The sequence below is a fragment of the Alexandromys fortis genome, unplaced genomic scaffold, assembly GCF_014885135.2.
Source record: "Alexandromys fortis isolate MF-2015 unplaced genomic scaffold, M_Fortis_MF-2015_v1.1 scaffold_246, whole genome shotgun sequence".
NCBI classification, from domain to species: domain Eukaryota; kingdom Metazoa; phylum Chordata; class Mammalia; order Rodentia; family Cricetidae; genus Alexandromys; species Alexandromys fortis.
Genome location: NW_026068131.1, coordinates 242,441 through 257,274, shown reverse-complemented (window position 1 = coordinate 257,274; position 14,834 = coordinate 242,441). Strand labels below are relative to the sequence as shown.

The 14,834-nt window shown below is 40.5% G+C and overlaps 1 long non-coding RNA gene across 1 annotated transcript; it reads right to left on the bottom strand.

Moving 5' to 3' along the window:
- Positions 1–107: 107 nt before the first annotated feature.
- Positions 108–4,367, bottom strand: LOC126490845 (uncharacterized). Its single transcript, XR_007589258.1, has 4 exons — positions 4,269–4,367; positions 3,737–3,837; positions 3,010–3,091; positions 108–1,009 (listed from the first exon to the last, which is right to left on the bottom strand). It is a non-coding gene; the product is annotated as an uncharacterized lncRNA (long non-coding RNA).
- Between the last annotated feature and the right edge of the window lie 10,467 nt (positions 4,368–14,834).

The following is a 14,834-nucleotide window of genomic DNA, read 5'->3' as shown; positions in this document are numbered from 1 at the left end:
TTTGGTTCCTATTTGTGTACACGTTAGCATTGGAATACACACAGCTTGATTTTTTTTTCACAAAACCCTGCATGATATTTCACCAAAGGCAATGGACTAGTAGAACATCAATTAATTGGTAAACATTTATTAAACAAATTAAAATGCTGGACAATAGTAGGGAATGCAGCAACCAAGTAACTGTAATATGCTCTAGACTCTTACAATGTAATGGGGAATTCAAGAATATACCCTGGAAAAATTCACTGACAATTTAGGGGGATGTAGTGAGTGGCAGGAAATATAAGAGCAAATACCTGCATCTACTCAAGGAGTAAAGAAAAAGTATAGGTCGATGTTCCGAACCGCCCAGAGTGTTTGGAGTTTGGTGGGGTCTGAACGTACATGGAAGAATTGGATGTGCAAAGAGAAACAGAAAGAGTACTTTGAGAAGGGACAAAAAGAAAACAGAAAAAGAGAAAATGCAGGCAAGGTCAACATGTGCTCCAGGGACAAGAAAGTGGATTGCTATGTCCTACTTTCTTCTTGATGTCAAGATGCTTGTAGAAGAACTCTGGTGTTCTGGCTGCAGGAAGAGGAATGTGAAAGAAGACATTAATACTAAATCAAATTGCACATCCTTCTTGGTATCCCTTAATATATTTTAATCCCATTGGACACTCCATGGCAGTCTCACAAGATGTGTCGATAGATCCTAGATGTGTAGGCCCCAGAGCTGCACCTTCCTTACTCTGACGTCTCCTGATGAAATGTTATAGTTCCCTCAGAGCCACAGAGTACCTTGAGAAAGCTCGATCGTTCATAAGCATTTGTATATAGGCAGCAGGCTATTTGCTCTGTCCTGGGCCTGGAGATGCTAGGCAGGAGCCACACTTGGGGTATTTGACAAACTGACACTCTACCACACAGAGTGTCCAACTCAGCTTGTCAAATACACGGAGCGTGACACTGCAGAAGGCCAGGTCAGGAGCATCCACTGAGCAGCAAGCACATCCTAGAAGACGTGCACCTAGAAAGAGAAGGGATGTGGTGATGAAGTTAGACCCCGAGCCTCAGACAAAAGCAGAGGCTGACCTGACTGGCTGAAACACCAAAAGAGGGGGAGGGAGCAAAATAGGCCTAAGGCACCATACCAAACCAGGGATCCTGAATATTTGCCCGGGAAACTCCGTGACCCAAGCCACACTTAACTCTTCTATCCAGCTGAAACAGGACAGTTTGGCAGTTATCCTGCCTCCCTGATATTAAAAGCCTCAAAGGCAACATCCTTGTTCCTTCCCTCTATCCACTTCCTTCACGCTGTGTTCTCAGCATGACTTTGAGTTTTAAAAATGGTCTTGAATTCTAGCTCTGCCATTAGCTAGTGTACATCTTAGATAAGTGATTTTATGTCCCTCACGCCTAGTTTTTTAAAGCCACGAGAATGTTCAGGAAGTCACTGTGAGAGTATTGATAAAATATATAACGACATCCATTTAATATGTGTTATGTAGCAAATGCTCAAAACTTGTGGTTATACCCAGTTATGATTGTACATGTCTGAATACCAGCTTTCTTAGAGATAGGAGAACTTCGGGTTTGAGGCCATCCTAAGCTATGTAATATGACCCTATCTTATACAAAAAAGAAAAAAAAACAAAGCCTAGGGATAAAACTCTGTGGAAGAACGTTTGGCTAGCATGTATAAAACTCTGTATTTCATTCCTTATACAGAAAAAAAGGTGACTATAATGTGTTTTTAAAGTTAAAATAAATAAATGAAATAAATATCAACATAAAAAAATGATTGACAATTTGTTTAGCAAAATTGAAGCAGTAATTTCTTGGGGCCTTAGCCAGATGTCGCATAAATAGTTACAAGCAAATACTATTAAAATTCCCTTTTAAGTCAACTGGCTTTACCGACTCAAGATTAAAAATGAGAAAAGGAAGTTTGGGGAAAGTCATATAATAAGTCATTTAGAGTTTGGGGGTTATATCATATGTCATCTCATTGTGTCCCTCAGCTTTCCTCAGCATCGCCTTTTCCTGTCTTATATCCCCCTGCAAAAAAGGAGAAGAACAGAAACAAAGAGCAAAACAGGATAGTGGATTTTGCAGGGCATCATTAAGCTGTTCGAACTCACAGCCACTGGGGCAGTAAGGAAACTGTCAGAAGAGCCACACCTGGAAATTGAGATTGTCTTTTGCATTACACAAATCCTATTGTTCAAAATGCCAGCTTGCCATTATCGAATTTTGTCCTGCCCAGAACTAAATGTAGGTTTGAAAAAAAAAAGTAAATAGCCTATATTAATCACTGGCACAAAAAGTGGCAAACATCCCAAGATTACTAGGAAAGGAAAACTTCCCTGAATGCTATTTCAGCAAAAATATGCTGTTTTTTCTAAACTCTTAGATGAATATAAGAGGTTAACACATCGCTCCAATTTGATGACTTAAAAGCTAAACATCAAAATTGTCTTTTCTACTCCCTAACTTTTCTCCCAGTCACCCTATGTCACCCAAAAGTGTGACTTTCTAACACGGCAGCTGTTGTGGCCACCACATGTGGTACAGTGGAAAGAATCAGACAAAATTAGGTGCTGATCCTAGCCAATCACAGCTGGGATAAAACTTTTCTTAGGCTTCAATTTGTCTTTTCTAGAGATGTGGACAGAAGTCTTACATGTCAAGGTGGTTGAAAGTTGTCTGGTGAGATTTCTATAGCTTCTTATGAAGGTGCTTAAAGAGACCTTGCTTCAGACTTTGGAGCTAGTAAAATCCAAGGAAATTGATTAAAAGAGGTTGTATTTACAATAGCAAGGAAAAGGGTAATGGACAGTTGTTGCTGCTTCCTATCATCCTCTCCACTGCCTGACACCTGCTGTAAGAAGAGTTGGACACCCCAGAGATATTCATAGCCTCCTGAATGTCCTATCTGACCCCATACACCCCAGGAAGCCAGGAAGAAAGGTATGAGAGGGGCTAAAGAGTCAACACTCTGAATTAAAAAATTATTATAAATACTTGTTCCCAGTATTGATGGAAGGAGTCCGTCATTAAGCTGGATGTAGGCCAGTTTCATTTTCACTTTTGATGCTCGTTGCACCTGTTCAAAGGAGTACACAGAAGAAGAGCAAGTTCAGTTGAAAAAAGTTAGTCAGACCCATAGAATGAAGGTGGTAATTGAAGGATTCCTAAACTCTTCTATTTGTCATGATCTGATTTGAAATAGCATCATTCACCCCCATGAGAGCACAACATCCTCCATTGGCTATCTCCAGAGATCTGTTCCCAAAGAGTCCAATAGATCGGTCGTCACCAAAGAAATTGGAGGGCATAATCTTGGTAAAAAGAGGCATGAGGTTTTACCCAAAGTGTCCAGAATAAGCCATATAACAGGAAATAGGTTAGTGAAGAAGAAGTACTCAGAGCCATTCTGAAATATCCAAATTTCTTCCAATAGAAGAAGAGCCACCTGCCTCAAATGCAAGGCACCTCTACTTTCTGGTGTCTCAGTCCTACAGCAGGGCAAAAAAAGCTCTGGCTTGTGATTAGACTGAGCTGTGCTGTAGGTTCTGTGCATGGCCTTGGGCAAATTACCTTCTTCCTGCTCCCTAGACCTCTGGTCCTCACTTACATATTTGTGCTCTTTCTACTCTCAAACTTCCTTCTGTGTGACTTTTCAGTTCTAACATTGGAGTAGTGGGGAATAAGACTAGAAGAGGAAGAAACTTTCATCTCTTGGTCATACCTTTCATAACAACACCAGTTTTCCAGCGTGTGTTCAGCACTGCCTAGAGGTTTACATTCGAGCATCGGTCCCATCCCCCTTCTCAGCGGAGGGCTGATAACCTTTGAAATAAGAGACACAGGGACTAGGACATTAAATGGCACTCCAGAGATCTTTGTCTTCCTCTTCTTTGAAAAAGAAGCTCCAAGCCTGAGCGCTAGAATGCAGAAACGACTCGCTAAAAGAATTAAGGTGATAGATAAAGGACAAACTGAAAAATGCTATTCAGAACTCCTAACTCCTGGCTGTGAAGAACATTTAACTTCTACATGACTATCTTCTAAGCCCTATCATTTTTTAGGAATTATCATGTCCCCTCTCTCAGCTACCACAAACTCCAGCATAGAAAGCCAATAGAAAACTTCTCCTGTCTTATCTTTGACCTCCATCCCTAACTATGACCTGAGAAGCAGTTAGGCATATTCAATCCACTGTAAGCTGTTGTGAACACTGTCACAGCATGGAAATCTAAGAGAATAAATGGATACTATACCTGTCATCAAAGTAGTTCGTGTCTTTGTCTTGGATGGGATATAGGTGCCGACCCGAACTATAGCGATCAGGGAAAGCCGAGCTTTATGTTGTGAGCAGGCAGGTCACATGTTCGGAAGGCCTCTGTATCATGAAGAGGAAACAGAAATGAGGAAGATAAAGTTGAGGCTAACCAACGGAAATCTGGGTACAACATGACAAAACAGAACTATTGTGAAAGGAGCTGCTAGTACAGCAACAGCCTCTACTGCTCTGCCTCCACCCATTCTCAAGCGGCCTCCAAAGACACTCACTGGCTTCCCATGCTTTAGAGTGAGAAAGCAGGAAGTTATAAGCTGCCTTTGGGCTCTGCCCATGAGGCAAAGAGGTTCCAAGAGCAACTGAGGGAATCCTCAAATATCAGAGCTATGATAATACCTAATGAAAATCCGTTGTCAAAATTTTAAATTGGAAGCACATTTGTATCAAAACTGAAATATGGTACTACACCCTTTCCACTGAAACAATGTTAATCTTCTCCGGTGAGAATGCCGTCTCATCCTGGAATACTGCTTTCCTTCTTTCGTGACAGACAGAAGCAGCTCTATGACTTATAAGGAGTAGCACAAAATAAATGTGACAGTTTTACCTCCACCCCTTCTAAAGACAAGCGCATTCCCTTTTGGGTATGACTCTCCTTCCCATCATTTTAGAGCACAAACTATAGAAAAGTTTAAAAAGACTAGCAAATAGAGAATGTAGAAACTTTTGGCTCTTTGTCTCCAGAAGTGGTAGCACCTACTTGCTCCATCTTTACAGCAGCACACCTTTGTGGGAGTCGAGGTGGTTGCTTTAGCAGGCCTGGAGCCCTGGGCCTCTGTGGGTACAACATAAAGGACAGTTCTGAGAAGCCAGCACCGACTGGGCCATCTCGCAGATCATATTAGTCAGTATTTCTCCACTGTGGAAACAAGTGAGCTCCAAATCAGGAGTAAACCTCACCACCACCTGGAATGTCTTCCCAGCGTGCAGCTTGATCTGAACTTGAGCCATGGCTTGAGGTATTCGGGTGTACGGTGCTAGTACATTGTTCCCTCCCTGTGAGACTCAGAGAGTCTGCTTTCTCCCAAGGGATACAGCAGGTGAGGCAAGCCATAGTCTGACCAAGTTACCGCAGGGAATATACTGGTAACTCTCTGCCACACACTGTAGATAAAACAGCTTGTCTAAGCAAACAACACTCAGAAATAAGGGTGAAGGCTGAATTGGCACTCAGTTACTGCTCCGATGCTAGGATGTTTTAAACTGTATTTTATTAACCACAATGAAGGAAAAAAAGTAGTGAAAATAAAATAAAAGATAATGCTATATCTTTAAAATCAATGTGACCTCCAGGATGAGAAGAATAACTGAAGAGCTTGGGAAGGCAATGACTTAAATGCTCAAGCCTCATGTATGCAGTCCCTGGGAAGTCTACATTCACAACTAGTGTTGAAATAGGAGCGGCGGCAGGGCTGCGTCCCCGGCACCCGGCCGCCCGCATGGCTAGCTTATGCCCAGAAATAATTACACGGAAACTGTATTCTTTCAAACACTGCCTGGCCCGGATAGTTCCAGTTCCTTATGGCTAGCTCTTACATATTGTTCTAACCCATTTCTAATATTCTGTGTAGCCCACGAGCTGGCTTACCAGGGAGGATCTTAACCTGCGTCTGTCTGGAGCGGGAGAACCATGGCGACTCCTCACACAGCTTCTTTTTCCCAGCATTCTCCTCTGTCTACTCCGCCTACCTAATTTTCTATCCAATAAAATGGGCCAAGGCAGTTTCTTTATTAATAAGAAATCACTCCCACATCATTTCCCCTTTTTCTGTTTAAACAAAAAAGAAAGGCTTTAACTTTAACATAGTAAAATTACATATAACAAAACAGTTATCAAGTAAGAATTACAGTTACAATATTTATATCTATTTTATCTCTTATCATAACTAAGGAAAACTATAACTAACCATTCTTCAACTCCATCAAAGACTCCAGAAGGATATAATATTACCTATCAAACAAGAAATAAGAAAACTCTAGAAATGACAGAGACATCTCGCTGCCTGGACAGTCACCCAAAGTTCCTCTGTACCGTTGGGGCATCCATCTTCGGCCTACAGGCCCATAGTATCCAGCAGACATTCTCATCAAGCAAGAAATTCCAAAGACAGTTCAGTCACTTTTTGCTGTGTCCTGCAGAATGTCTCACAGACTCTTTCATGAAGCAGGAACCCCAAAAGGTCATCTCACCTTTAGGCAAGTTCAGCAGTCCTCTCTCTGCGGGTTCTCTGTGTCCAGTTTATGCAACAGTCCAGGCAAGAGCAGTTTCTTGCCCAAATGGCTATCAAACTCCATAAGGATTCTCTTCGATGCCCATCTTCCTCTTGAAATAGATTGGTGCTGCCAGGAGCAAATGTGTCTCATTGTCATGAAAAACCCTAAGTTATTAAAATATCTTAAATGCCATATTCTGCAGCCTTTGAAAGATATGAAGAATGCCTATCTAACTAAAATATCTCTCTATATATCTAGAAAATCTAACTAACATGACTACAAGCTTAAGTATTAGCGATGATTATCCATTAACAACCTATATTTCCTAATTATACATTACATTTTTAAATGAACTACACAATCACAATACCTTAATCAAGATCAAAAATACATATACATATAACAAAATTGACCATAAAATCCATACCAATGCAAATTATTCATATCTATATCATATCCCCCTTTAAATGTAAAAGAACATTTATAAACAATATTTGGGAACATGGGCGTAGTTTTTTCTCTACAAACTGCTTCCTGCTGAATAGGGGCGTCGTTAATTAGGTTGTTCATGATATAACCTGTATGCTAGTTTCATCTCAGTTGGCAATTGAGCGAAGCAATTTTTTGAGGGTATTCACAGCAACCTTTCAGGAGGGCGTGGTCTATCATACCAAATCGGAATAGATGCAATCCACAGGGTCTCATCCTCTGCAAAAACAAAAGAAGACCCTCTCCAAAGCATCATATCCTTAGACCCAAATTCTGAAATCATAATACCCTTATATCCATTTTGGTTTAGATTGGCAGCCCATGTAATGAAATGTCTCTCTGTACTTAGCTCCTTCACAGTCAAAAATTTTAAAGAAAACACAATGTACATAATCCAGACTCTCTGTGAATTTTCCATTTTTACGTGGCTTATATTTCTTTATTTCTTTTAATCTATAACTCTCTGTACTTCTGTACTCTGTCTCTTTAAAGACTTTACCCTTTTTCTTTTTAAGACATTAACTTTATTCTTTATATTCTTTTTCTTCTCTTTCCCAAGCCTACGTACATTTATCCAACAGTGTCTGAATCTGTTTTATTGTGAATCTGTAATTTCTTTACTATACAGGAGCATTTCTTAAAATGTTAAGCATTTCTTAAAAACTTAAGTTGCACCATTTACAGGTAATACGGTACTGCCTGTGTCCTGCCCAGTCTAAACCTTAACTGCACGGTTTTAAGGTAATTACGGTAGTTCCTGCTGAGATCAGCACAGTTCAGCATGGAGCAGCTGCTCCTGCCTCAGAGTCATTTGGTGCCCCTGAACCATTCACAGTTTCAGGCACACAGCAAGTCCACATTGGAGCCGCACTCAGCAGTTTAACTCTGAGACTGAGTGTGCAGCACAGAAACTCTTTTCATCCAAGTTACAGCCAAATCTGACATGCAGAGCACTGCGCAGTCTGAAAATGCGTCTCTGTACAGCGGCAGGAATCCGCCATGCTCTTCCGCCTGCCTAAGCCTGATTCTGCCGTCTGCCCAGGTGCAGGCGGGAAGCGCTGAGCCATCGGCACAGTCTCAGAGCACTCTCCTCCGATCCCAAGCGGGAACACAAACATCCAGTCCCATAAAAGCCTTGAAATGCTTTAAAGCCAGAGTTCACGCTGGCAGCATAGCTCCAGGAAGCAGCGCTTTAAAATGACGCGGCTTTTTTTTTTTTTTTTGCTGTTGCTGAATCAGGAATCTCTCTACAGAACGCCACCAACAAAACAGCAAAAATCTGTGTTAAACTCTCTCTCCCTTATTTTTAAGCCTTCTCAGGTTTTTAAGTGGATTTAGCCATCACGTCTGGGCGCCATCTGTTGAAATAGGAGCGGCGGCAGGGCTGCGTCCCCGGCACCCGGCCGCCCGCATGGCTAGCTTATGCCCAGAAATAATTACACGGAAACTGTATTCTTTCAAACACTGCCTGGCCCGGATAGTTCCAGTTCCTTATGGCTAGCTCTTACATATTGTTCTAACCCATTTCTAATATTCTGTGTAGCCCACGAGCTGGCTTACCAGGGAGGATCTTAACCTGCGTCTGTCTGGAGCGGGAGAACCATGGCGACTCACTCAGCTTCCTTTTCCCAGAATTCTCTTTTGTATACTCCGCCTACCTAATTTTCTATCCACTAAAATGGGCCAAGGCAATTTCTTTATTAGTAAGAAATCATTCCCACATCAAACTAGGAAGATGATCAGTTCTCATTTAGGACCTTCCACCTTAAATTCTAATGATACAGAGGATGAAGGATGGGGACAGATCCTGTGATGTTGGTTTCAGATTGCACCCTTCAGTCTAACTAGTGGAAATAAGGGCCTAGAAAATAGTCAATCGGTTTCTGCCATATAAAGTTTTTTTTTTTTTTAAGTTTGGACTCAAGCAAAAAGACCATGGCCTGAGAATTAAAAGTGTGGGGAGTATAGTCTCAACTCTGTTCCTTCTCTAAACAGCATAGTTGGGAGTCGTTGTTGCTTTCAGCCTCTCTGACTCAAACACTCCATAGTTTCCTGGTCCTCTTTATTTACTGTCTGTTTTCCTGTGATTACAGGGACCAAGGCTGTGACTGTAGCCGAGAATAGGGACCCATTCACATCAACGCTATTTTGCAAATACCTTCCTTACACCAGAATAATAATAATAAATAATAATGATAGCTTAGACCCTGAGAACAGTGTATCCAGATTTCACTTCTAGAAAGATTTAGCGACTGTTTCTTTTGAGTTTCTAACTAAAGCTTGGAGTAGGAGCAAGGCAGTAAGCCCTTCTCTAAGAAGGAACTATGTTCTCTCAACTAACTCTGAAAAAATTACATTCAGTAACACTCCTTTTGCATGCGCTCAGTTAAGGTATTCTAGTGGCTATTTTGTTTTCTTTTTGTGTGTGATATTGGGGATTAAGCTCATGGCTTCTCGTGTGCTAGACAGGGGCTCAAACTGTTTGAGCTACATTCCCAACCATTCCCCACTGGCTTTTAAACAAGGTACTTCTGGAGATAATGACTTCAATAAAGGAATAACTAATGGTGTCCATCTTCAGCACCATAGATGGAAACTATTAGGGGCCAGAGATGTTTTTTTTTTAAAAAAAAATGTCATCTGTGACGAGAATATGAAGTAGAACAAAGGGTACTGAGCGCTTGAGAGTTCCTCTTTATTCCACAAGCACAGAACATGTTGGTAAGGGCCCAGCTTTCAACAACAGCACAAGGGGACTGTTTATTTTTATTTTTCGAGACAAAGTTTTCCTTTAAACCCCAGGCTTTCAGGACCTTTTTCAGACTAACCTCAAACTCAGAATAAAACCATCTCCCTGCCTCGGCCATACAAGTGCTAGGATTCTGTGCTATGTGTCACCACATCCAGCAAGCGGGGCCCCTTATATATATGGTATGCCTGTAGTCCATGCAGATTTTCAGTGCAATGGAAAGTCAAACGGATTTCCTATTTGAGGTGCTATAGTTCATGGCTGTGTTTGGAAAGAAAGGAAGACGGAGGAAAAAGATAAAAGAGAAAAAAATGAGAATTTGCAGACTGTGATGGGGACCCCTTCTGTAATATGTTCAAGTACTCACTCAGTGTTAGATGAGAAAGAACCCTGAGACAGAGTCCTTCAACTCAGTTCTGACTATAGGACCCTACATAACTATAGGACCCTACATAATCATGTACTAGCTGAACCTCAATCTTCACATCCGATTCCCAGAGTCTCAGACTACAGCAAAGAGGAAAACAGAACTGTATCAAAGAAACTGTGTTACTCTATAGGATGTGACAAATACTTGATAAAGGAATAAAGTGACATCAGATGTATAGATTAAAATAAACAGTCCTCCCAGGGTGAGAGACAAAGAGTTAGACAAGTTAGAAAGGTTCTCAGAAGAGTAAGGTTTTAGGTCGTCTTAAAAGATAGAGAGATAAAAATGATGCTGGCTGTCACTAGAAAGTCTTCTTTGATAACCTTGAGCAAAATCAGTAGTTGTCCAACTGCTCTTATGCATCCATTTTTAGTAGAAACCCAAACTAAGGACTGTTTCTAGGCCTTCGCTGTCTTCTCAAGGCAACAGCTGAAATGTTTCCCCCAGGACTATCAGGTGCGTAAATAAACGACCAAGTGCATAAGAAAATGAGGAAGACCTCCTGGTCTTAACTCTCCAAGATCCTTAGCTTGTTTCCCTCTATGTGGGAACCAGGAAAACACCTTTTTACTTTGAATTCATTTCCGTGGTCATCCACCTCCACCTCTTTCGGGAAACTTCTGAAAGAAAGAGTACAAAGACAATTGCAAAGTTATGGCCACTTCCTGTGCAAGAGATGGCTGATGTCCACACACCCCACCCCAACCTTGATAGTTGCTCTGCACAGTATTGCACTGGGCTTCCTGTGAGAGGAAGCCTACAGGCTGATGCAATGTGTAAGGCACACTGAGATCTGACTTAAAAAACTCCTTTTACACCTGAATCTGAAGACAGGCTTTTCACTAAGGGCCATACACAGCCAGTAATATCAACGAAATAAATTTCAGCATGTAACTCAACAACAACAGCTGAAATATATTCAATAAAGTTGTGTCAAACATTTACTGCCTGCAAAGCTCTGCATTTGGTACCAAGGGAAAACATAAATATATACCAATAAAAACAGGCAATAATTTGCTAGAAATAAAGTGTGGCCACAACGTGTTAATAACCACACTTTTTTTGGGAACAGGGTTTCTCTATGTAGCCCTGGCTGTCCTGAAACTAGCTCTATAGACAACGTTGGCCTTGAACTCAGATATCTGCCTGCTTCTGACTCCTGAGTGTTGGGATTAGAGCTGTGAAAAGACATGCACCACCACCATTGCATGCTCAGTGCTTGCCTAGCACACCTGATACTTCCGTTCCAGCCAAAGTACCAAAACAGAAAAAGTACAGTGATAGGAAAGGACATGGCTACCTTGTGTGACTAAAAGAGCTACCAATACCTATAGATGTATTAGAATAACGAGGTAAATCATTGGATCTGCCAAAAGATTTGTTTTGAACTGTAATCACAATAGTGAACTTTTTTTTTTTTTGTGAGCTCACTGTGAGGCACTGTTTCAATTGTTTTATATATTTTTTAAAATATTAGTCCAATACAATCCTTAATATAGCTTAATGAGAGAACTATAGTAATCACCCTTTTAAAGTATATTATTTGTTTGAGAATTTCATGCAGTGTATTTGGGGGTTTTTTTTGATAATGCAGTATATTTTGATCATACCCATTTCCTTACCGAATTCCTCTCAGATCCACCTCCACCTCCATATTCGTATTTAACAGATGACATAGGTAATGCCACAATTAACAAATGGAAGAGGTAAGATTTCAATGGCCTGTGAAAAATCCATGAATGAATGGAATCCTGCAGCAACATATATATTATTAGCAATATATCATATTAACTCTAGCTAAGAAATATTAAATTTGGGTTAGTCACCCTTTTGTCTTACAAGAGCGGTCATATACTGAAAATCTCACTAATTTTTCATTTATGATTGTTGGTCTTGGAGCTTTGCTAGAGCTTACTTTTGCCTAGCTTCTTAACAGTACAGAATAAATGAAGCAAATAAAATGGGATTTCAAGTTCAGTAGTTATAGTTCAGTGTTAGAGGAGTTACCTAGCATATGCAAAGCCCAGAGTTCAATGCTCAACACTGTTAACAAAAGGGGTCCAGAGAATTGTTTAAAAATAGAAAAACAAATTAAGTATACTTTTGTCTTTCTATACTTTGCTCTTGGTCAGAGAACTAGCCAAATAGTCTTATCGGCTTCTTACAGAGGTCCACCAAGGGTCTTTATCAGGGAAGGAAGGAGAAACCAACATGCAATGACCTATTGCAAATATTTGGAGGGGACAAATGCATTTTCAATTAATTCTTTGAGAATTTCACGCATACCTACAACGGACTTTGACAACATTTACTACCCATTCCTCCTCCCCCAATTCCCCCCAGCTTACCACACCCACTCTCAACTTCCTCCCTACCTCTTTATTTCTCCCCCAAAGATTCCATTTTCTGTTGCCCCCAGACTGATAGGTCAAGGCCATCCATCCACCAGAGCATAGTAGACCTAACTGGGGCCAAGATTTTTTTTAAAAAGAAAACGACTCTCCTCCTGGCATCCATCAACAGTCAATAACTGCTTACCTGGGAACTCTTGCACTTCTATTCCCTTTGAAAGTTACATTACTTTAAAATGTGTACTGTAAAAATAAGGAAATTCCATTGTTTACAACACACAGTGTAAAAAATTATGCCAAGTGAAATGTGCCAGGCACGAAAACCAACTACTTTATATTCTCACTTCCCAGTGGAATCTAGGGCAACCAAATTCAGAAACACAGAGTAAAATGATACAGAATCTGGGGATGTAGGTGGAGAAGAAAGTATTTAAAATTTACAAAGTCTCAATGGAATAAGTTTAAATGTACTTAAATGTAGTATATTGCATATTTCAAAATTACAAAGATCAAATGTCAAATCACACAGTCAAAATGTAAGTGTTTGGGGTAATAAGCATGACAATTAGTCTGATACAATTCTATGGAGTTTTATAAATCATAACACTATTTTATCCTCAAAACACATAAAATTATGAAGTTACAATAAAAGCTGTGTTCACTTATTCAGATGGGGGATAGTACCCCTTGTATCACTGAGCTGATACAGACTGTTTTCTCTCTCTTGGGTTCCTTCTTTGTGAAAGAGGGGGAAAAGTGGTGCCTCTACAGGAACAGAAGGAACATACAGAACATACCCTTGAGTTTTGGTCAGAACTAACCATTTGCTAGAACTGTTGGGCACTGATTTAGGAGGCAACCCATTCCAAATAAGTAGATGTTTTATGGGTGTGTCCGTTCCTTTTTTGCAGTTTGACATAAGCAAGGGTCATCTGGAAAGAGAAAACCTCAACTGACTAAAACGCCTCTGTCTTAGAGATTCCTGTTGCTCTAACAAAACACCAGGACCATAAGCAACTTGCAGAGAGGACTTATTTCAGCTTACACATGTTGAGGTCATATTTCATGGCTCAAAGTCAGGGCGGGAACTCAAACGGAGCAGGAACATGGAGGTAAGAGCTGATGCAGAGGCCATGGAGAACTGCAACTTGCAGGCTTACTCCTCACTTGCTGAGACTATTTTCTTCTGCACTCAGGATAACCAGACCAGATGTACCACTGTCCATAGTTATCTGGGCCCTCCCACATCAACGAACAGTCAAGAAAATGTACCACAGGTTTGCCCACAGACCAGTCTGAAATAGGTATTCTCTCTGCTGAGGTTCCCTCTTCCAAAATAAATTCAAGCTGTGATACATTGACATAAAAACTAGCTCCCATAATTGACCCCTTGTCAATGTGACACACAAGCACATTACTGTTATTTTCTTGTTACATTACCTTTACATTCTTGTTCATCCCCAAAATCTCATATTTAATATAAATATCACAGTATAAAACATTCTAATATTTTGAAGTTCCATAGTCTTTACAAATTCAAACACTTTATAAGTTACAATCTCCGACCCAAGAGGCTTTTATAAAAATTCAATTAATGTTTTCCCTTCTTTGTTTTGGTATGCTTTGTTTTTTTTTTTTTTTAATAGTCTCACATGGCCCAAACTAGCCTCAAACTTGTTATAAAGTTGAGAATGACTTGGAGTTCCCAACCCTCTTGCATCTACCTCTGAAGTGCTGGGCTGATGGGGATGCTTCTCCCACCTAGCTCATCAATGTATTTTGTTGAAGAACATTCATTTCAGTATATCCATGCCAATCTATCTCATTTTAAATGAGTGTCATGTATTCCTTGTCTATATATGCCATAATTCATTAAACTAGCTCTCTACCAAAAAAAAAAAAAAACAAAGTTCAGTCTCTTTAAATCATCCAAAGTGGTTTTCTAATTTCATTACTTCTCTAAAATATCTAAAGTCTCTAAAGTCTCTAAACTATCCAAAGTAACTCTAAAACTCAAAAGTCTCTCAACTGTAGATTCTTTTTTTTCCTTATTTATTTATTTATTAAAGATTTCTGTCTCTTCCCCACCTCCGCCTCCCCTTTCCCTCCCCCTCCCTCAATCAAGTCCCCCTCCCTCGTCAGCCCAAAGAGCAATCAGGGTTCCCTGCCCTGTGGGAAGTCCAAGGACCACCCACCTCCATCCGGGTCTAGTAAGGTGAGCATCCAAATTGCCTAGGCTCCCACATAACCAAT